Genomic DNA, 23,958 nt, shown 5'->3' on the forward strand with positions numbered 1-23,958 from the left:
CACAGAAACATTTCTACCTTTTCCATTCACGTCTACATTTGGCCGAGTTCAGCTACTTTTCCCTTTGTCTTATTCAGAGATTCTAAAACTAACACAGGGATTAACCTTTGTTGGGCCCATTGGTTTCCTGTCACTCTGCTTCACAATCTTCTATTGTAAAAATCACCCTGTTAAGTTTATTTTTAGTATCTGTGGGGACAGATTTGGGGCAGTATTTTCAGTTCTATAATATGATCTTATAATTAACATAATTTATGAGAGCACATGGAGGATTGCAGTGTATTTAAATACTTACCAGTCCTCTAGAAAAGCACAACCTCTCCTAGAGCTTCAGAATTGCAGCTTCTCTGACTGGTGAGTCTCATGTTGGGGAAAATGGAATATATTTATGTGCAATATAGTCCAATAGCTTATTCTAAACTTTTACTTGCTAGAATAAGTTAGAAACCATTTATAAAATCTTTATTATGTAATTAATTTCTCATTGCACAACAAGCGACATGATGGTTCAGTGTCAGGATTTGAATGTGAGTTCAGGCTTTCAGTGCCTGTGAATTGGCAGCGATCATTGCACAAAGTGATTGAGCTGGAAAATGGAGAGGTGCTCCCTCTTTTCTGTTGCTGGGCTGCATATCCTAGCAGCCTTTATACCTCCTTGCCGAAATATATGATCAGAACTTTGTTAGTCATTTCTTTGACCCTTAGCCTTTTAAATTTTACAGAAAAATCATCTCTGGAGTAGCATCAGCTCTCTTTTTGGAAATGTGTATTATTGCAAAGGTTAAAGTAACATTTTTCAAAGTTACTGTATACCCAGCACTAATCAATTTGTTTCCCTTTGCTTTTCCTTTTCTTTTCTTTTTCTTTTTCTTTTTTTAGGGCCACACCCGTGGCATATGGAGGTTCCCAGGCTAGGGGTCAAATCGGAGCTATACCGCCGGCCTATGCCACAGCCACAGCAAGGCTGGATCCAAGCCACGTCTGCGACCTACACCACAGCTCACGCAGTGCCAGATCCTTAACCCACTGAGACTGAGCAAGGCCAGGGATTGAACCCGCAACCTCATGGGTCCTAGTTGGGTTTGTTGACCACTGAGCCATGATGGGACCTCTGGCTTGTCCTTTTCTTCATTGGAAATAGGTTCTGGTTTTTTTGCGTGGTTAAAACTGTATAACAGTTCATTTTGTTTTAATAATTTATTTATTTAAAACCTGTACATTTCATTATATTACTATTACTATTTCAGTACATTACATTACTATTTCAAACTGTTATCATTGTGTCCTTTGGGAAATATTTTGTTAGCATACTTAAATTGTCTAATTGTCTGTCCATGTATCTATCTATCGATCGATCTAGCAATCTGTCCAAGACAGCTTTCTGTGAATTTCCCTCAATCTTCTCATTCCTATAAAGTCCAGATATAATCAGAACTAAATGTTACATCATTGTTTGTATCATTACATGACTGAATATTTGGTTTCATTATTAGGTGATAGGAAAACTTCACCAAGAAATGAAAATTTTCATAGTTTGTTGCCACAGTCCCGTGTTTAAACAAATTAAGCAAAATCACCAGATAAGGAACATGGAGACACCCTCAGTCTTGAGTTAAGATTGATATGTTAGATATTAAGAGTTATTTAGCAAAAGAATATTTTCTTCGGTTGTAAGACAAATATGCTATTGTAATTTTTTTCAAAACTGATGATTGAAAGCATTTACTCAGTATTGCCTATGTTTAGAGAAATATTTTTATTTAGATATTTAACTAAATAAATAGTTTGATTCACTGTCTTTTTAAAAACTGGTATTCCCTGGTGGTCTAGTGGTTAAGGACCTAGCATTGTCACTGCTATGGTACAGATTTGACCCTGGTCCAGGAACTTCTGCACGCCGTGGGTGTGGCCAAAAAATGTTTTAATTTAAAAAAATAAAAACAACAGAACTAGGTTCATTCGTATCTACAGAATTATATAAACATATCAAAGAGTCCCAGATTAGGTTAATTATGTAGAATGAAATTATTTGGAAAATTAAATTACCAATTCCATTTTCAATATATCTACCAATATTTTCCCTCAAATTTCTTTTCAATTTGACTTTTCTACCCAGGGTCATTTAGTTTTCTAATTACACTGCAGCATTACAGCACTTACACAAGTCTTAGGCCAGAAACCTGGTTCTTTTTCACTAACTCTATCATAAAACTAGGCCCTGTTGCTTGTCATTCGGCCTTCTAATTCTCTTTTAAACTCTGCCTTATGAGTCCTAATGGCATTTTGTAAAGTCCCTATCATCTCACAACAATCTAAGTGGTCAGCCTGTCTCCAGTTTTGTCCTTTTAACAAGCTGAACTATTTCATGTTGATGCCATGTCTCTCATTTGTGTGTGTGTGTGCCAGCTAATCCCTTTCTTTAATATGCTATACAATGTAGCGCAAGGTTTACCGCTTTATTTACTTCAATGCTCCCATACTCTTAGTCCAAGATGTCCATCTGGTGAGTGTTTATAGCACGTTAATGTTTCCTGATGACTGCACTTATCTTTGCTTATCAAGGTCACTGGCTAGTCTCTAAGGGCCATGATGTCACTGTGTTTCCATAGTCTTTGTATTTCTAGTCTGTTTCGAAAAACCATTTGGAGAGGAGTTTGATCACTAAATCACTGACTTATTAGTGCAGAGATGAATGTACTACTAATTTTTTAATATGCTTTCACAGGACTCGCCCAAATATGAAGATCCCTCTTTTTGCCTTTTTAATGGCTCTTTTGGTTGCCATGATTGTAAGTATGATTAGAAATTGTAAAGAATATGATACCACGAATCATCCAAAGTGATTCTCTCACGTCATGTGTTCTGTCATATACTGCATGTACCTGAATGTGGCTTTACACATTTTATTGTTTTTATGGACAGTTGCCTTGAATTAATATGTATAAGTTTATTAAGGACCTAGAATAAATCTTGAATACCTCTCCCCACACACACACACATAAAACATACGGATACTGAAATAAAATCAGCTAAATGTAAAAATTAAATCTGTTAAGAGCCCAATTAACTGTGAGATGGAGAGGCTGATAAAGGACATACATATTACAAGCTCTACACTCACCAGCTGTTAGGAGTTCCTGGCGTGGCTGTCATTTACCGCTGTGTGTCACAGGTAAAAGGGACCTCTCTGAATTGCTTTCCTCTTCCTTCTCCTCCATCTTTGAAGGTAATGATCCTTTGCTATACAAAACCTTGTCAGTTTGATTAGGTCCAATTGGTTTATTTTTGCTTTTATTTCTGTTGCTTTGGGAGACTGACCTGAGAAAACATTTGTAAGGCTGATGTCAGAGAATGTTTTGCCTGTGTTCTCTTCTAGGAGTTTGTAGCACTGGGAACTCTGTCTGGTCACTTATGATGGAGCATGATAATGTGAGAAAAAACAATGTATACATGTATGTGTGACTAGATCACCATGCTGTACAGTAGACAATTGACAGAACACTGTAAACCAGCTGTAATGGAAAACAAAAATCATTATAGATAGATAGATAGATAGATAGATAAATATAAAGTAATGATCCATTTCTTCTGTTAAAAACAATGATCCATTTCAGTTTTGTATTCTTTGTGTCAAGATACTGAGATATTTTTCAAAAAATAATAATTTTCCTTTTACTAATCCAACTAGCCCTGGCAGATGTTTCTCAAACAAGTTGGTTAAGACATCAAAATCTGGGAGTTCCCATTGCGCTCAGCGGAAATGAATCAGACTAGCATCCATGAGGATGCAGGTTTGATCCCTGGCCTTGCTCAGTGGGTTAAGGATCTGCCGCTGCTGTGAGCTGTGGCGTAGGTCACAGACGTGGCTCAGACCCCACGTTGCTGTGGCTGTGGTGTAGGCCAGCAACTGCAGCTCCGATTCAAGCCCTAGCCTGGGAACTTCCATACGCCGAGGGTGTGGCCCTAAAAAAAAAAGACATCAACGTCAAAGTCTATCAGATTATTTTTTCTAAAAGAAAAGAAGGAAAAAACTGAGACTAACAGAGGAAAACATACTACCAGAATCTATCAGCAAAGTAAATATTTGAAATTAAGTTCCTTTTGAGCTACTGAAATATATCCATACCCCCCAAAAAAGAAAGTTTTACTTGAGCAAATTCAAATTTTAAATTTAACTTTCATCCTCTGTTCACAATGCTACATTCTCCTCCCTTGTACACACACAAGCTTGTTCCAGAGTGAATTGATATTTGTATCTAACCTGTTAATGATAGCAAAAATCTTTCCACTCATTTTAAAGATGTCATTAAACAAAACACACAAAGAAACTAGTTTAGTGTATCACTAAAAAGTAATTAAATAATTAATAATTTAGTAGACTGCCTAAAATTTTGCCTCCATTTTATTTAAGGATAATTGTTGCAGCTAAATACATTTTACACTCAGTCTGAAGTTGTAAAATTAAGATATTAACTGATTTCTTTTTTTCTTTTTTCAAGGGCGCTGATTCATCTGAAGAGGTAAGACAATTTCCCTCACCTGAAAAGGTGATCATTAGACATGTATCAAAATTTAATCAGTTCTATATTTTAACAGAAACATGATTGATATAGAAAAAATCATGAAGGATCCCCCGATAATGTGGTGGAATACAAAGATATTTTCTTCTGAGTGTTGATTATATGAGATGATTCCATGCTAAACTCTCAAACCTATTTTCATAGTGAATGGCTAATGTGTACATTTATTTATTTATTTATGATACAGTGGGAAGCACCCACAAGACTTGTGTACTAGTAGCATTTAGATGGAAACTCAATGCCACCTTGAAGAAACCAAGTTTCTCAGAACTCAAATATCTTTGGTAAATCATTGCCTTGGCCTAAAGAATAATTGAATTTATAATTTTATTAATCATAATGTATGCCTAACAGGGCATGGAGGTTGCAAAAAAAACGCATCTAATGAGGACAGTTCCCACTTTCTGATTCTTTTGGAAGATGATGAAGTCATTAGATGGTATTAAACTGACCATATTAAATAAGATTGAAAATGTCATTAATTTCACATTCCCTTAATGAAATGTATCCCTAATCTTTCATTTTATTTTGACATGTCATATCAATGTGATAAGGTCTCAAAAATTCTTACTAACCAAGTAAGTAGATGAATTAAAAATAGCATCAAATAAAAAAATGTAAAAGGCAAGAAGAACGATATTTGGATTAACAAAAGGAAATACTAAAGAATGTAGACGTTTTAAGAAATAACATTCTCATTAGACTTTAAGGATAAGAAGCAATTCCACCTACCCTGGAATTATTAGTAAATTCCTCCTTCTGGAAAGTTCACGGATGGGCAAAGGAGGATAAATTTAAAACTTTTTAAATTTAAAACTTTTTTGAGTGGTGTGCTATAATCCATAGCCCATATGTAACATACTCCAACAAAATTGTCAACATACAGAAAAAATGTAAAAGGCTTATCATTTTTACCTTTCTTACAACATTTTTCATATAAGAAAGTGAAAACCTATTCGAAGTTTGAAAAATAATCACCCTACCAACATTTACGACCTAAATTATAAATGGAAATTATTGTGGAATGCTGCACTCTCGTTGTCTCAATTCTCTGCAATTTTCTTTCCTTGTTTGTATACAGAGAAGGTATTACTGAGCTTCATATCTGCCATATCAACCACAGCCATATCCACCAAATCATCCTCATTGTCTTCCTTATCAGGAGGCATAAAGTGCCTCTCAGTAAGCACAGAACATGATCACAGAGGTACGTCAGGTCTAATGACATTTAACATTTTTCAGAAGTATCAATGGTGGTGACTTAAAACAAGAAAAAAAAAAAAAAAAAAAAAGCAAGGCATAAACCCCAAAACAGTCCCTGTTTGAGAAATGCAGCTTGGGAAGCTCTTTTAAAGTGCACTTATTTATCTAAATGTTTCCAAGAGAAAATTTCTGTCCTACTATGGTTAAGAGGCTGGGCTCTGGGGACCAGATCACCTGTGTTTGTATACTAGTTCTGACGACTAGCAGCTTCAGGACCTCCCATGAACTATTATTAATCTTTCTGAAAACTTAATTTTCTCATGGACAAAATAGGTGTAATAATAATCCACTTCATAAGCCTGGCAAAACTCCCAGAAGAGATATTACATGAGAGCCCTTAAACAGAATTGTATGAAATTGTGACTGCAGGCTGACCTGGCACTAAATTTGTGCCTGGATAGTGTTTAAATCTTTTCCATCTAAATGTAAAATTTGGAGATGCTGAACAAGCACCACGTGGAGAACCTGTCAGAAATGTAGAGTCTGGAGTTTCCCTGGTGGCTCAGTGGTAACGAGGATGTGGGTTCGATCCCTGGCCTCACTCAGTGGGTTAAGGATCCGGTGTTGCTGTGAGCTGTGGTGTAGTTTGCAGATGTGGCTAAGATTCCCATACTGCTGTGGCCGTGGCTGAGGCCAGCAGTTACAGTTGGATCCAGCTCCAGTTGGATCCCTAGCCTAGAAACTTCCATATGCCATGGGTGTGGCCCTAAAAAGACAACAACAACAACAACAACAAAAAAAAAAAAAAAAAAAAAAAGAAAAAGAAAAGAAAAGAAAAGAAAGAAAGAAAAGAAAAGTAGAGTCTGAAGCAACACACAGACCTAATATACCAGGATCTACATTTTAATAACTTCCCTCCATGATTCATAACAATAAATTTTGAGAAATTTTGCCTTGGGGATTCTGGTGAGCAATTAGGATAGGGACTACTGCTCTAATATAAACCAATGACAATATAAGGGATTAGTACCTGTTTACTAGTAGAAAGTCAATTTTATTTAAAATGTTCAAAGTTTCATTCTTTATAAAACATTAACTATTTCACTGCAGAGTAAAGCAATATTTATGGAGTTTAAAAAAAAGTCCTACAATTTAAAGGTTTAATAGTTGCAAAAGATTTTTCATTATTTTAAAAAGCAGGTGGAGAATTTATTTAAATTATATTGTCTGTTACCTTTAATGACAGAACAGAGCCTGATCTTGACACCCTAGACATTAGGTAAAAGGTGAAGATATTTGATTCAAGAGGGATATATTAAAATCTTATTTGGCAGAGATAAGTATGGACAAAATGTACAGGCTGTATTCAAGTGCCAGAGAGACTGAATTAGGTTGGTAAGAGAAACTTCAAAGAACTATAAGACGCCCTAAGAAAAGGCAGTCAGAAGACTGCAGACAGATTGAAAGGAGGAACTAATCAGAGAAGAAGAGAAAAAGAAACAGACCCAAGTTGTCAGGACTGGATTAGCAAAATCAATGTGCTCTTCAAACACAGTTTTCAGAAAACAGACATGGTTCTGCTGCTGTTTGTCTACCTGTTTCTTTGTTGTTGTTTTTACTTTTATTTTAATTCAGTGAGCAATTGTGCGTGTGTGTGTGTGTGTGTGTGTGTGTGTGTGTGTGTATTTATGCATATATGCCTCACTTTGAGTAAGGGAAGCTGAAGAAAATAATTTGGCTATGTTCATTTTGAAAGAGAATAGCATTCAGATTGAAAGGTCAAGTGGGCTAAATGCAAACATCAGCCACTGAATCTCATGTGAAAAGTAACAAGTGGAGATTTAAAAAAAAAAAATACACCTCTGAATTTTTCAGTATTTATTATTTCTTATGTCCCTGACGTACCAGGAAAAGTAATTGTAGCACCATAAATAGTTTGGCTAGGAGATTTGAAGACATGGAAATAAATAAAGGAGTTATTTTAAAGTTTGGAAAGAAACTGTTGAAAATAAACCCTGTTCCTTGTGTTACTATTTTAGGACTTCAGGATCCAGGTGAAATTGTATTCATTTGGTCATCAGATATTTCCTAACCATATCTGAGCAGTCAGTGAGACAGCCCCTGGGGATATAAATACCAGGAAGCATAAATCTCTGCATCTGACAGCTTATCTAGTTTTAAAGATGGCACAGGAAACTATACCCATTACTTGTGATGGAACATGAGAAAAAAAAATGTATGTATATATATATAAAAAACTGGGTCACTTTGCTATACAGCAGAAATTGACAGAACATTATAAATCAGCTATAATAAAAAAATTTTTTAAAGAAAAAAAAAAAAACCTCCATAGCAGAATAGTTCATAATAGCCAAAAGTGGAAGTGACTTAAATGTCCATCAATGAATGAATAGATAAACAAAATGTAGGATAGCCATACAATAGAATACTATTCAGCCATGAAAATGAACGAAGCGCTGATAGATGCTACAACCTGAAGAAGCCTTGAAGTTTATCCTAGGTGAAAAAAATATAGTCATCAAAGGCCATATATTTATGATTCCCCTTGGATGAAAATCTCAGGTTAGGCAAATCTATAGAGACAGAAAGCAAACTGGTTGGTTCTTAGGGCTGGAAAAGTTGAGGGGTTTGGGGAGTTTGGGGATCACAGCTAAAGGCCGGGGAGTTTGCTTTTCTTTTTTCTTTCTTTCTTTCCTTCTTTCTTTTCTTCTTTCTTTCTTTCTTTCCTTGCTTTTTAGGGCTGCACTTGCGGCATATGGAGGTTCCCAGGCTAGGTGTTGAATCAGAGATACAGTTTCTGGCCACAGCCATAGCCACAGCCACAGCACTGCCAGATTCGAGCCATGTCTGTGACTTACACCACAGCTCACAGCAACGCCGATCCTTAACCCACTGAGCAAGGCCAGGGATCAAACCCAAAACCTCATGGTTTCTAGCTGGATTTGTTCCCACTGCATCACAACAAGAATTCCTGGGGGGTTTCTTTTTGAGGTGATGAAAATATTCTACAATTGACTGTGGTGATGCTTCTGCACCTCAGTGAATTGTACACTTTGAATGAGTAGATTGCATGACATATGAATTATATTTTAATAAAGGTATTATCAAAAATAAAATAATTTTTTTAAAAGATGGCTGTAAAAACAAACAATCATCAGTCAGAATATCATTTGGTATAAAAGGTATGAAATCAAATGGGTTATTTCAGCATATTATAAAGTAGGAGTATGGCAGGTTGAGTGAAAGGGACTGTAGACAGAAAATACGGTGATCCACTGAGAAACCATCATGATACTTTAGTATGAGAAATAAGAGCTTGAGCCAAGACAGTGTTAGAAATAGCACCAACTTAATGTAAACTCTGATTATATAACTTTTTTTGACCACATTTTTTTTTTACATGAAGTGTTTTAAATAGTTTTTTGGTCAAGGATCTTTTGCCATGTCAAATAAAAGCTTGCATAATGAGAACAAAGATAATTGCAATAGGCAGAATGTTCAAACATCAGAAATCTGCAAGTGTAGCAAAAGCAAACAGAAACAGGCTTTCCTTTCTAGGTAGAGAAGGGTAAGCAAAGATTAGCAGAAACTTTTCGGGAAAGTTGGGCAAGCAGAGGGAAGTAACCTGAAGGGTCTGACAGAAAAAATGTCAATGGCAATCAGCCGAATCTCAGGATAAGCTGTTAAGGGGCACGTTCCAGTTCACCTTTTAGTGCTTGTTCAGACTCGGGGGCAAGCAGAGATCAGGGTCACTGAGGAAGAAGGGAAGCCTGATTCACACATGGAGAAGACACAGCAGGTGTAACATTGTGAACACTTGGTCAGACACAAAGGAATGCATATGGATGCAACTCAAAAACAAAAAGCATAATGGTTTAAAAAAAAAAAGCATAATGGTATTCGTAATGATGTCATTAGTTCAAATTTCATTTTTATTGTTTATTTAATTTTTAGAAAGTTTTCTCTTTATCCACAGGCTTAGTGACAAGTTCCATTTAGCTGGTCCTCATGATGATTCTTCTCAGTCTTCCTCATATCTACAAATCTCAGCCCTCAGGGAAAAAAAAAGAAAGAACAAAAAATTCAGTCAATACTGTTAGATGAATATCACACACCTGAGATCAAATATCAATACTTTTAAAACCATAGTAAAAATATTCTTTGAAGTATTTGATTGCTTTCTACTTCTATGTGTTAAAGGGTTAAAATAAAAAAAAAAACTTACCATGCATAATAAATTGATCTTTCAAGCATATACTGGATATCCCATTGTATTTGTTTCCTAGGGCCATAATAAAGTCCAAACTGGTGGTTGAAACCCAGAAACTTAGGTTCTCACAGTTCTGTTGGCAGAATCTCACTCTTACTGACAGCTCTAGACTACAGTTCCTTTTTTCTCCTTCTTAGTATCTGGCATTGGTGGCCAATTTTTGACATTCTTTAGATGCCTCACTTCAACCTCTGTTTCTGTTGTCATGAAGCCAGCTTCTCCTGCCATGTCTCTCTTTTTGTAACGACACCAGTCCTATTGGATTAAGAGTCCACTTTACTCCAGTTATGCCTTTATCTTAACTCACTGCATTGGCACTGACCCAGATCTCCAGAGAAAGTCACATTCCAAGCTATTGAGGCTTAGGAGTTCCCACCATGGTGCAGCGGAAACAAATCTGACTAGGAGCCATGAGATTGCTCAGTGGGTTAAGGAGCCGGCATTGCCATGAGCTGTGGTATAGTCCGCAGACGCGCCTCAAATCCTGCGTTGCTGTGGCTGTAGCATAGGCTGGCAGCTGTACCTCCAATTCGACCCCTGGCCTGGGAACCTCTATATGCCCCCCCACCAAAAATAACCAAGGTATTGAGGCTTAGAACTTCAGTATACCTTTGGGGGAAAGACACAATTGAATCCATGACATTAAACTTCTTCTTAATTTTCAGCCAAATTTTCTGCTACTATGATATGCCAATCCTTCCTACATTCTTCAGTGCATCAGTATTTCTGAAGAAAAGATGTACAATGCTAACTAATAATCTTCTGGGAAAATAATTTGGAAGAAAGCAGGTCATGAAATACCTGGATAGTTATTCAAAGGGCAAAGCAATAATTTAGACAATCTCATTTTAATATTGAAATATTCTGTCCTAAAAGAAACTTTTTTTTTTTGGTCTTTTCTATGGCTGCTCCCGTGGCATATGGAGGTTCCCAGGCTAGGGGTTGAATCGGAGCTGTAGCCACCAGCCTATGCCAGAGCCACAGCAATGCGGGATCTGAGCCACATCTGCAACCTACACCACAGCTCACAGCAACGCCCGATCCTTCACCCACTGAGCAAGGCCAGGGACCAAACCCGCAACCTCATGGTTCCTAGTCGGATTCGTTAACCACTGCACCACAATGGGAACTCCCTAAAAGAAATCTAATCCAAGCAGTTGCATGAGGCACTAGAATGCTAATCAAGATCTCATCTTTTTTGTAATCCTACTTGTAAGGAAAACTGATTCACATTTAGCATGTAGCTGGAAAGATAATCTAAGCTGTAAGATACAATTTTTATGAGATAGAAATTTTATTCACCCAAATTCGTGGAGATAGGGCTTCCCTTTCTGAGAAAATCAGCCTGAACTGAGGGCCAATCTTCAATCTCCAGAGGGCTGAGCACAACAAGGAAGTCTCCTGTGGAACCAAAGACTTTTGAAGGGAAAAAAAGAGAGAACTGATGGTTTAGATGCTGAGCAAAGAGTCAGAGTAAGGAAGTAGTAGATGCTGAGTTGTGTGTGTAGTGTGCTTTCTCCTAAACTGCCTTTTCATCTTCTACTTACATACTTCTGGTGTGAAAATGACATTTGTAACCTAAGAAATCCAATACAGAACTCTTTGTTGTGCCCTCCCTTAGTTCATTTCACTGTGTAGTTGCTCAGATTCAATACATGAGAATAATCTTTGACTTTTTTTCCCACAGACCTTCACTTTTTACATATGGCCAATGTATATCTGGTATGCTCTAACATTAACATACATATTTAAATTATATACATTTGAAGTTACTCTAATATATATTAAATATACCTCATATGTATATTTAGTCAAATATGTGTATATTTGACTAGAACCTCAACTCAGTACTCAGCAGTTCATTATCTAGTTTTAAAGATGGATATAAAAACATGTTAATTGTCAGCCAGAATATCATATGATAAGAGTGATGTGAGGAGTTCCTGTCATGGCACAGTGGAAATAAATCCAATTAGGAACCATGAAGTCATGGGTTCGATCCCTGGCTTTGCTCAGTGGGTTAGGGATCCGACATTGCCATGAGCTGTGGTGTAGGTCGCAGACGTAGCTCGGATCTGGTGTTGCTGTGGCTGTGGTATCGGCTGGCAGCTGTAGCTTGGATTGGACCCCTAGCTTGGGAACCTCCATATGCTACAGGTGGGGCCCTAAAAAGACAAAAAGACAAAAAAAAAAAAAAACCAAAGTGATATAATGGGATGACTTATTTAGGCATGTTATAAAAGGAGGACTTTGGCAGGTAGAATGAGAGGGATTATGAGAAACAATAAAGTCCCTGGGAAACTATCAAAATAATTTTGCATGAGCAACGGCAGTGTGAACTAAGAAAATGTTAGATATAGCAACAATTTAGTGTGGACAATGATTACATCAATTTTATAGAATAATCTTAATGTTTTCTTCATATGAAGAATTTTAAATAGGCACAGGTTTTGGTGAAGGATCTTTTGTCAAATCAAAGGTAAACAAAAGTACAGTCTGATAAAGAGAGACTATTCAGAACCAAGAGTTTTGAAAAAGGAAGAACAAGCAAATCTCAGAACTCTGCAAAAACCTCAAAAGCAAATAGAAACAGAAAGAGAGAGAAGTAAAATTAGCAAAAACGTTTAGGGAAAGCTGGGCAAGCAGAAGGAAACTGGAACAGGAGGGAAAGGGGCAGGGCACAACCTTTGAAAGGGAGGCATAGCTCTTGAGGACACCAAAAAAGGGATGGAAGCAATGAGACCCAAGAGGGTGGAAGGTTGACTTCCAATGGGCCTTGTGCCTCATTATGTACTCAGGGTAGTACATTAGCTAAATGACACTCCCGCGGGTGCCAGGACAATTCTGTGGCCAACAATAAAAGGCTAAAAAGTGGGAAGTAGCCTAATTCCTGGAAATCTCCACCGGTTTCCACCCCCCCAGAATAGTGGGAAAATGCTCCTACTCATCAGCTTATGAAATTACCCAGCCCATAAAAACCACAAGGCATTCTGGGGCCTCTCATTCTGAGATGCCCACACCCTGTCCATGGAGTGTGTTTCTCTCAGGGTTACTCCCTCACCTTTTGCGTCAGATCATATTTTGTCCGTGGAATGTATCTCCCAGGCTACCCTAGGCTTCCGACATGGCCCACACTTTGTCTATCTCCGTCCTTAAACAACTCCTTACCTAACACTTTGATGCCCACTTGAATCCTCCATCATTGAAACATAAAATCTGAACTCCAGTGTGTGACTTGAGACCAAGTATATGATTTTAAAATAAGAATGGGTTCAAGTCCTAATCTCTAATCTGGGTTTTGGCTGGACTTGTGTCCTGGCCAGTGAGTTCAAGTTCCAATCTGAATTGTGAGGAATCAAAATGACTTGTAGGATCTAACTGAAAAAGCGTCCCCTGTGGTCACCTGATTTCAGGATAAGCAGATAAGGAGGCACATTCCACCTTTTAGTGCTTGTCCAGGCTTGGGGTGAGCAGAGATCAGGGGCACCAGGGAAAGAGAGAGTTTTGATGAACAGGAAGGATACAAAGCAGGGAGTTACAAATGGGGACTTGTGAACACTTGGTCAGAGACAATGGGATGGATTGGCTATCACTCAAAAGCAAGCAAGCAGAGTGATATTAGCAAAGACTTCACCTGATTTAATAAAAAGTATATTTTCTCATTTTCTGCAAGATTGATAAGTCCTCTTTGCTTTGGCCTTATGATGATTCTTGCTACTTTCCTGCTGTGTCCAAACCCCAGCTTTCTAAATGACAACAGCGACAAAGAAAAGAAAAATGTTTTTAAATTCTGTCAGTTGTTTTCCATGAACAACACATATCTGAAATCAATTACCAAGATTTCTAAACAGTAGTAAATTTACTGTCTGAGGTATTTGAAGGTTTTCCACTTTCTTTGCTAAAGTACTTCAGAAATTAAAAAAACAAAAAATACTTTCATCATGGCTCAGTGGTAATGAACCTGACCATTATCCATGAGAATGAGTGTTTGATCCCTGGCTTCACTCAGTGGGTTAGAGGATTGGCATTGCTGTGAGCTGTGGTGCTCATCGCAGATAACAGCTCAGACCTGCCATTAATGTGGGTGTGGTATAGGCTGGTGGCTGCAGCTCTGATTTGACCGCTAGCCTGGGAATTTCCACATGCCATGGGTACAGCCCTAAAAAGACCAAAAAAAAAAAAAAAAAAAAAGAGAGAGAGAGAGAGATAGAGACTTGCCATGCATAATAAATTGATCTATCAAGCATATATTGGATATCCAATTGCATTAGTTGCGTAGGGCTGCCTTAACAAAGTGCCCAAACTGATACTAAGGGCCAGTCACCAATTGCCAGGGGTTGAACACAACAGAGAGGGCTACTGCTGGGACCAAAGCCATTTGAAGGGAACAAAAGGAGAGAACTCAGGCTCAGCTGCTGAGCAAAGAAGAGAGAGTAAGGGTTAAGAGATGCTGAGTTATGTGTGTTGCATGTGCCCTCCTGAACTGCCTTAGAACACTCCACTTACACACTTTTGGTATTTAAAAGACATCTGAAATGTACTAAATGCAAAATAAAACTCTTTGTTAGGCCCCTTTCTGAGTCTCAGTTAATTTCACTGTGAATTTGTTTAGATTCCAAAAGCCTAAGAATAATCGGAGATTTTTTTCTCATCTACCTTCATTTTTAACATATAACCGATGTATATTTGGTGGGCTCTAACTCTAATATTAATATGTATAACATATGTATATACACACACATATATATACACATATATATAAGTACATACATATGATAAAGCCTCAACTATTTGTGACCACAGCGAGTGTTATTCATAAAGGAGATCAACTAGAGCATGGTTCAAAAGATATAGATGGCAAGAGGGCATGTGGACATCCTACCAATTAGGCATTGTTAATAAATTAGGCACTGAGAAGGAAACTGGCTTTGCGATATACTTTTGAAAGAGGCTTATTTGAGCATCAGCTATTACACATGTGATCATTGGCTTAGCACACAACTAGTTCCTTCTACATGTACACATTTTTTTCAAAATTTTAAATTATGGTTCTTTCCATTTCTGGTGACATGATTCTGGCCAATTAACCCTATTTTCTCTAGTGTACTAACGTCCTAAAAAAGTTGCTGGAATAATTACTGTAATAAAATTTCAAGGCACATATTCGACGCCTGACAGAGAGCAGGTACTTAAAAGTGGTGGCAAGGATATTTATCACTTTCTAGAATTGGGGGCTAGGTGCTTTCCCATGAGTCATTTTTTGAAATCTTTACACAACCCTGTTGAATCATCCAGACAAAGAATCCAACATTGGACAGATTAAAGTTACTAGCCTCAAATCACAGCACTAGTTTATGATATAGAAAAGAAATCAGTATTAGAGCCATTAGCTTTCAAAGTCCATGCCATTTATAAGATTCCCACATTGCCTATATTAATTTCTTTTTGCTATAACAAATTACCAGAAATCTAGTAGCTTAACCTAATGCAATTTTTTAAAAAAGCTTTTGTTAAAGTAAAAGGGTGGGGATATGAGCACGATTATGAAACTTATCACCATTGTCAAGACCGTAAACATATCCATTGTCTCCCAAAGTCTTCTTCTACCCCTTTTATTACTATTATATTATTAATTATTATTTTGTGTGTGTGTTGCAGTAAGAACAGAATATAAGATCTACTTTCTTAGCCAATCTTAAGGATAGAATACAATACTCTTAGTTATAGGCAGTAATGCTGTATAGTAGTTTTCCAGATCTTACTTTGCATAATTGAATCTTTGTGACTTCTATCACCTTCCCATTTGCCAAATATGCAGCCTCTGAAAACCACAGATTTACTCTATGCTCCTATGCATTTGACTATTTTAGATTCTACATAGATGTGAGATCATAAAGCATCTGTCTCTCTGTGCCTGGTTTATTCCAATAAGCACTATATCCTTCAGGTCCCTCCATGTTGTCTCAAATGGCAGAATGTCTCCTTTTTAAAGGCTGAATAATACACCACATTTTTACTCATCTATCCATCTGCTAATGAACAGTTAAGTTATTCCCACATCTTAAATAATGCTGCCATGAACATGGGAATGTATGTGTGTCATTTTGAGATCTTGATTTCACTTCCTTTGGATGAACAGCCAGCAATGGTATTGCTACATCAGAAACAGCTCGATTTTTAATTTGTGGATTTTTAATTTTTGGATTCCATGCAAAGAGGTTGCATGGAATCACATTCCCACAATGAACCAGGGATGCCTTTTCTCCATAGCCTCACTGATACTTGGTACCTTCTGTTTTCTTAATATTAGCCATTGTGATTGTAAGACTTAAAACAGTAGCCTTCAGTTTTCCCTCTCCTGCCCTTTGTGTTACTGTTGTTATATTTTTTATTTATTTATTTAGGAATAATTGACACTAAATATTATGTTAGTTTCTAGTGAACTACATAAAGATTCACTACCTACATATGTCACGAAAAGATCCCTACAGGAAGTCTAGGAACCATCTACCACATCTTCCTTATAAGGACTCAAGCAAAATCACTACCTTTATTCTTGTTCTTGTGGTTGCCATATCTTTAAGTACATGAGAAAATGTAGAAGATAAATTCTTACTGACTACATCGATGAGATCCAATTTTTGTTAATTACATCAACAGATCTAATATATTTATGTTCTAAACTATATTTGCATTCACCTATAACTTGTCTATTATTTTTTTTACATAAATGTTTTGCTCAAGTTAGATCACAAAATTTCCTGATGGTGACCAAATATACTTTCATTTACATGAGGAGATATATTTGGCTCAAAATCAAAATTGAAAAAGATTGCTCAATAAAGAGGCGGGGTGACAGAGTACTCTTGAATATGAAAATCACGGAATAAAATTCAGTGTTTCCTGGCTTGGTTTCAACCATGTCTTTATACTCATCAATGACTTCCCTGGACCTCTCTTCCGCTTCTGGTAAAATTAGAGGCCCTTTCACCTCAGGGATTCCTTGTATCTAGCTACTGGGAAATGTCATTCATGATTAGTGAATAGTATCCAAATACTAATGTATGCTCTTTTCTGAATTTAAAATTACAAATGAGTAGCAGAGTCATCATTTATCACCTTGTAGTGCATGGAAAAGAAAGAAGGTGGTGGGTAACAGGAAAAAAGAAAAGAAAAAAATAGTTTAGTAAACCCATCAGCAAGCACATATTAGAATTTAAGAAGTTGAGGAGTATTTGTGTTTTGATCTATGTTCACTACTAGTTTTACAAGTCTTTAAATAGAAATTGCTGGTTTAATATACCAATTACTCCATGATCTGTATCAATTCTGTGTTTAATCACGATAGTGGCACCAGAGGTGTTGTAATTTTACCTTAGGAAACTGTTTGACAGTCTATATTCAATGTGCATCTAACATATGACACAGCCACACCATTCCTTGGTCTTATCCAAGAGGAAAAAAAAAAAAAAGTAAATCTTCAAAAATCCTTGTACAAATAATATAGCATCTTTATTCGTGACAGTCGCAAACTAGAAACATCCAGGGTGTCCTTCAGCAATATACAAATGTGTATATTCTTACAATAGACAACTCAGCAATAATTACAACAACATGGATTAAATAAAAAAAAAAAAACCAATATGCCACGGGACAAAAGCTAGACAGCACAGAACATACGCTCTATGATTATATAGAAATGATGTTCTAAAACAGGAAAAACTAATTATTGATCAACTCAGAAAAGTGATGGTTTCTGAGAGGGGTGATCAAGTGGGAAAGCATAGAAGGAAACCCCATGGGGCGATAGAAAATTAAGGCACCTCAACCCTGGTGACTGATACATTAGATACTTAAAATATGTGCATTTCAAGGAGTTGCCTGGTGGATCTGGCATTGTCACTACAGTGGCTTGGGAATCTGCTGTTGTAATGAGGGTTCATCCCTGGGCTAGAAACATGTACACACTGCAGGTGCAGCCAAAAAAAAACATGTATTTTATCATGGATAAATAACAGTTTATTAAAAGACTTTAATTAATGAAAAGAAAAAATTTGATCACTACAACTGAAGGTGAACTGTCCCCATTCAAGATCATTTCCATCCACAGTTCCTCAGAGGTACCCATGATTGTTTAATTAGAGTGTACACTTCCCAGGCATTATACTATACCTAAACTACACATGTGTATAGCTATTCCAATAGATAGCAGACATTTAGTTTAAAAAGGATTGTTTTTTTCTGTGTATTAAAGTAACATTTTGACCTTTAGTGACAATTGCATGTGTGTTTTCATAAGATTTCATTCCTAGATTTCTCAAAGCACACCAAAAATAATTGAATTCATCTTATTTTTAGAAAAATAAATTTGTTATCATTCTTTACAACTCACATTAATTTAATGTTGTTTTTTGCTGCCAAAGACCATTTCAGACTTAGAAATTCATCAGTGTCCACATTTTTTCCAATGAGTCAGTATTCACTAATCAGTAATATTTTTCATGATAATTAGCATCTCTTAAATTATTATTAGCTCTTACTAACCTGTGTTCCTGTTTTGTTTCTATTATCAGAAGTCCCTTGGCCCTTTGGATTGCTTATGATCTAAGTATCAATTCCCTTAACTCTGAGCAAACTCCCCCCATACATTATTTTCTTTCTGGACCTCTTGATTCTTTTTTTTTCCTTTTTTTTTTTTTTTTTTTTTTTTTTGGTACATTCCCATGGCATGTGGAAATTCCTGATCCAGGGATCGAACAGCAATCCAAAGCACTGCAGTGACAGTGCCAGATCCTTAACCCACTGGGTCACCAGAGAACTCTAGGACTGCCTGATTCTTAAAGACATTTCTGCATATAACTGTCTTAATAAACTATCAATACAATCAATGTAAAGTATTAAACATTATTAACATTAAACATATGACGACAGGTATCATATACAACGTTAAACATTAAACATATGATGACTGGTGTATACCCATTGGAAAAAATATGGGACTTCCTGTATTATAGGATTTCCTTCCTTTCTTTCTGTTGAACTATATCCTATAAAACTTATCTACTCTGGGTCTTTTATTTCTAACTGGTGGTAAGACCTTCCTTTTCTTTCTGTTCTCATATTAAGCTATACATCAGTAACATCAGAAAAGGCTGAAACGATAATAGCTAACACTGATAAGGGCTTTGTCTTTAGTCTGTTGTTTAATATTTTCCCCAATCCCACTAGATAGCTAAATATCATTGTACGCTGTTTATTTTGTATTCCAACTTAAACTTCTCACTGGTATTTCAAACTTTTTATAAAACTAAGCTCCCAATATTTTCCCCCAACCAGCTCCTCTCTCAATCTTTGCCATCTCAGTAAATAGTAACTAAATCATCGCAAGTGATCAAGGCTGGGGTAATTATTGACCTTTTCCTTTCTCTCACACTTCACCTTTAATCTATTAAGTTCTATCCTCTCTAATTTTCAAAATATATCTAGAATATTACAATTTCTCACTACCGCCTCTGCTGGTGTAAACACCTCTAGATTATTATAATAGGCTCCAAATTGATCATAGTTTTTCACTTACCCCCTCAGTCTACCTCTTAGTAGGTAATCCCAAATTACCTTCTACTCCATTAGTTTCCAGTGGAATTATTTTCTCAAAATCCTTTGAATACCCAAGAACTCTGCATTATTGTTTCCATTTGCCTCTCTGTGTTCGTGTCCACCAGCTTCACCATTTTCTAGCCACACTGGTCTATGAAAAATTTCTCAAATTTGCCAGGCAGACTCATAAGTCAGGGCCTTTGTAGATGAGCTCTTCTTGAACTATCCACATGCTTTACTGCCTTTAAGTTTTATTGTCTTGCTCAGGGAGACATTTCCTGGCCAGACCATCTAACAGTGACCACCCCATCTCTACAATACTCCCTAATCTCTTTCTCCAATTCAGTTTTCTCTTTTGCATGCATCATGATCAGGCCAACAATTTATTACTTATTATGGGTTCATCTCTCTCAGCCAATTAAAATATAAGCTCCATGAAAGCAGATTTTTCTTTCATTTATGGATTTCTTTTAGATACTTAGAATAATTTCTGGCATATACTAGGTTCTCAACAATTACTTACTGAATAAAGTAAAAAAACCTTAACTACAGTTCAAACTTCAGCATCTGTCCAAATATTTTGTTCATAGAATGCATTAAAAAGTTCAATTACAGGAGTTCCTGTCGTGGCGCAGTAGTTAACGAATCTGACTAGGAACCATGAGATTGTGGGTTTGATCCCTGGCCTTGCTCAGTGGGTTAAGGATCCGGTGTTGCCGTGAGCCATGGTGTAGGTCACAGACACGGCTTGGATCTGGCCTTGCTGTGGCTCTGGTGTAGGCCAGTGGCTACAGCTCCGTTGGACTCCTAGCCTGGGAACCTCCATATGCGGTAGCTGCAGTCCTAAAAGGACAGAAAAGACCAAAAAAAAGTTCAATTACATCAAAGATTTGAGATCTTTCTACAGATGGTTCAAATTTCAACTGTATCTTCATTAACACATGGGCATTTACAAGGCAGATAATGTGATGGAAGGGCCCTCCTGGTCAGATGAACATGGGACATTTCATGGTGCTCTGGAAAGATTTCTGAATGAGGCATATGACATGCCAAAAATCAGGGCCAGAAAAATCTTCTGGGAAGGTTTCGAATGACTTTAAATTCTATGTTAAATATCTTAACATTACCCTAAACTATTAAAAAAAAAACATAGAAATGTTTTGATTCAATAAAGTCACCTGTTTCATCCATTTTAGAAAGAAAATATTTGTGAGGAAGTTATCGAAAATGAACTCTGGAAATAACAGATAAGAGGTTGGACAAACTTTCAGAAACTGTTTATAATGATCTAAGCAAAGGTGATAAACTGGCACAGAAACAATGGATTGAAGAGGTCAGGAGGAAAAAGTCACAAGTATGAAGACTTCTGAGAAGTCTGGTGAAGAGTGAAAGGACAGAATGGATGGACGATGTGTTCAGTGATTGACACAGAATGATGAAATCATATGTGTGGAATGAAGAATTGAGGCTATCGTAAGCTAAGCAAAGGAGCAAGTACAAGTGAAACAAGTAAAACTGTAAGATGAATAAAGGGGAAACATATAGGTAAATTCTTAGAGGATAAGAGGTGCAGATGAACCCGCATCTCATAGAGAAGTGACTCATAAAACAGCTACAGTCATAGAAATGAATAGGCATGGTTGTCTGATTCTCATGCTCTCAAAAATTAAAAGCAACAAGAAAGAGCTGAAACCGTGGCTGCTAAAGGCAATTTGTCCCAATTGCTAAGGGAAATCATTTTAATTTCCCTATCCACCAAGTGTCAGGCCAACCTAAATGGCAAATACGTGAGGATGAAAAGCCAGATTTCTTCTCTGGAGGACAAAGTTATTTAAATAGTTCCACCAAAAAAAAAAAAAAAAAAAAATGATGGCTAGGCAGTGGTAAAGGAGACAAAGAAATCAGAAACAGATTAAAAAAGAGCAGTTCCATGAAACAATCCCATGGGAGAAATAGCTTTAATCTCTTTAGTACCCTCTGTAATCACTGGTCTTCGTTAGTTATAAGAATGTGATTATAATATGTCTTGATGTGGACCTATTTGGGTTCAACTTCTTTGGGGCCCTATGTGCTTCCTGAATCTTGATAATTGTTTCCTTTAGATTTGGAAAGTTTTCAGGCACAATTTCTTCAAATATATTTTCAAAACCCTTTTCTTTTTCTTTTTCTTCTCCTTCTGGAATTTCTATTATGCATAGACTAGCCCACTTTATGTTATTCCATAGATTTCTTATATTGCTTTCTTGCTTTTTCATTTGGTTTTCTGTCTGCTGTTCTGACTGGGTGATTTTCATTATTCTATCTTCCAAGTCACAAATTCATTTCTCTGCATTATTCATTGTGCTCTTTATTGCCTTTAACTCAGTTTGTGTCTCTGTAAATGAACTTTACAATTTTTCTTGGTTTCTCCTTATATTTTCTAGTTCCTTTCTAAAGTAATCTGCATTACCATTTATATCCACTCAGTTCCTTCATATTCACCCTTAATCCCTTCAGTATTTTCACAATTTCCCTTTCAAACTCAATGTCCATGAGACTGAAGAGGTCTGTTTCATTGTTTGCTACTTCAGGTGAATTCTCCTGTTCTTTTAACTGGGAATGGTTCCTGAGCTTCTTCATTTTGCTTATATTTTTTCTTTTTCTGTGAATTTGGGGAAACCAACTACTGTAGTCTTAGAGGATTATTTCTATAGAAGAACGCCCCTTTGTATTTTGTGGGAGGTTACTATTTATTTTTGGTGTGGGAGTTTGGATATTTGCTGTCTCTTTCTTCAGTGTGAGCAGGCTGTTATCCCCAGGATGCTGAGTGTGTTTCCAGGGAGAAGGAGGCAATAGGCAAGACTAGTAGTTAGTGCCTGGTTGCAGTGCTCCTGCCAGCAGCAAGAAAGTAAACAAGTGGGACCTAATCAAACTGACAAGCTTTTGCAGAGCAAAGGAAAACATAAAAAAAAGACAACCTATGGAATGGGAGAAAATAGTTTCAATTGTTGCAACTGACAAGGACTTAATCCTCAAAATATACAGACAACTTATACAACTCACCAGCAAAAAAACCAACAACACAATTGAAAAATGGGCAAAAGACCTCAACAGACATTTCTCCAAAGAAGATATACAGATGGCCAACAAGCACATGAAAAAATGCTAAACATCACTGACTAAATGAGAAATGCAAATCAAAACTGCTATGAGGTACCATCTCACACCCATCAGAATGGCCATCATTAACAAATCAACGAATAACAAATGCTGGAGAGAGTGTGGAGAAAAGGGAACCTTCCTGCACTGTTGGTGGGAATGTAAATTGGTACAACCGCTGTAGAAAACAGTATGAAGGTACCTCAGAAAACTCGATATAGAACTACCATATGACCCAGCAATCCCACTCTTGGGCATACATCCAGACAAAATTTTCATTGAAAAATCACAGGCACCCACATGTTCGTTGCAGCACTATTCACAATAGCCAAGACATGGAAACAACCTAAATGTCCACTGACAGATGAATGGATTAAGAAGATGTTGTATATATACACTGTGGAATACTGCTCAGCCATGAAAAAGAACAAAATAATGCCATTTGCAGCAACATGGATGGAACTAGAGACTTTCATACTAAGTGAAGTAAGTCAGAAAGAGAAAGACAAATACCATATGATATCACTTATATCTGGAATCTAATATATGGCACAAATGAACCTTTTCACAGAAAAGAAATCCATAGACTTGGAGAACAGACTTGTGGTTGCCAAGGGGGACAGAGAGGGAGTGGGGTGGACTGGAAGTCTGGGGTTAACAGATGAAAACTATTGCATTTGGAGTGGATAAGCAATGAGATCTTGCTATATAGCATGGGAATTATATCTAGTCCCTTGTGATGGAACATGATGGAGGATAATGTGATAAAAAGAATATATACATACACACACACACATATTACTGGGGTCACTTTGCTGTACAGTGGAAATTGACAGAATGCGGTAAATCAACTATAATGGAAAAAACAAAAATTGTAAAATAAAAAATAAAAAAAGAATGTAGTCACGTGTATGGTAAATTTCGCAAAGATTTCTGTGGAAACTCATGATGCTTTCTGGATGCTTAAAAATTAATGCTTCAGTTAACCAGAGTAATTTTTCCCCCCTAGAACTATTCTTTGTCCAATAAAGACATGTACCTAGAAACTAATGCTTTCTCCAAAAGTTTCAAATTAGCAACACTTGGATGAAATCTAGCTATGCTTGTGTATTGTCTACAGACCAAAAATTTTTTTTTTAATTTTTAGTT

At 36.8% G+C, this 23,958-nt stretch overlaps 1 protein-coding gene across 2 annotated transcripts in view; it reads left to right on the forward strand.

Annotated features, from left to right (window-relative positions):
- The first annotated feature begins 255 nt into the window (after positions 1 to 255).
- CSN1S2 (alpha(s2)-casein) overlaps positions 256 to 23,958 on the forward strand; it is a 41,279-nt gene continuing 17,576 nt past the window's right edge. Inside the window, exons 1-4 of one of the 2 annotated variants that reach the window (XM_021100497.2) lie at positions 281 to 354; positions 2,726 to 2,789; positions 4,500 to 4,520; positions 5,662 to 5,787. The gene's annotated coding sequence lies outside the window, so the exon portion shown is untranslated. Of the gene's footprint in view, positions 355 to 2,725; positions 2,790 to 4,499; positions 4,521 to 5,661; positions 5,788 to 23,958 lie in introns of both variants that reach the window. The other variant, XM_021100498.2, reaches the window with a different exon arrangement.

This window comes from Sus scrofa, chromosome 8, assembly GCF_054392235.1.
Source record: "Sus scrofa isolate SSC_HxYL_T2T_F1_AM1 chromosome 8, Sscrofa_HxYL_maternal_Yorkshire_Landrace_v2.0, whole genome shotgun sequence".
Taxonomy (NCBI): Eukaryota; Metazoa; Chordata; class Mammalia; order Artiodactyla; family Suidae; genus Sus; species Sus scrofa.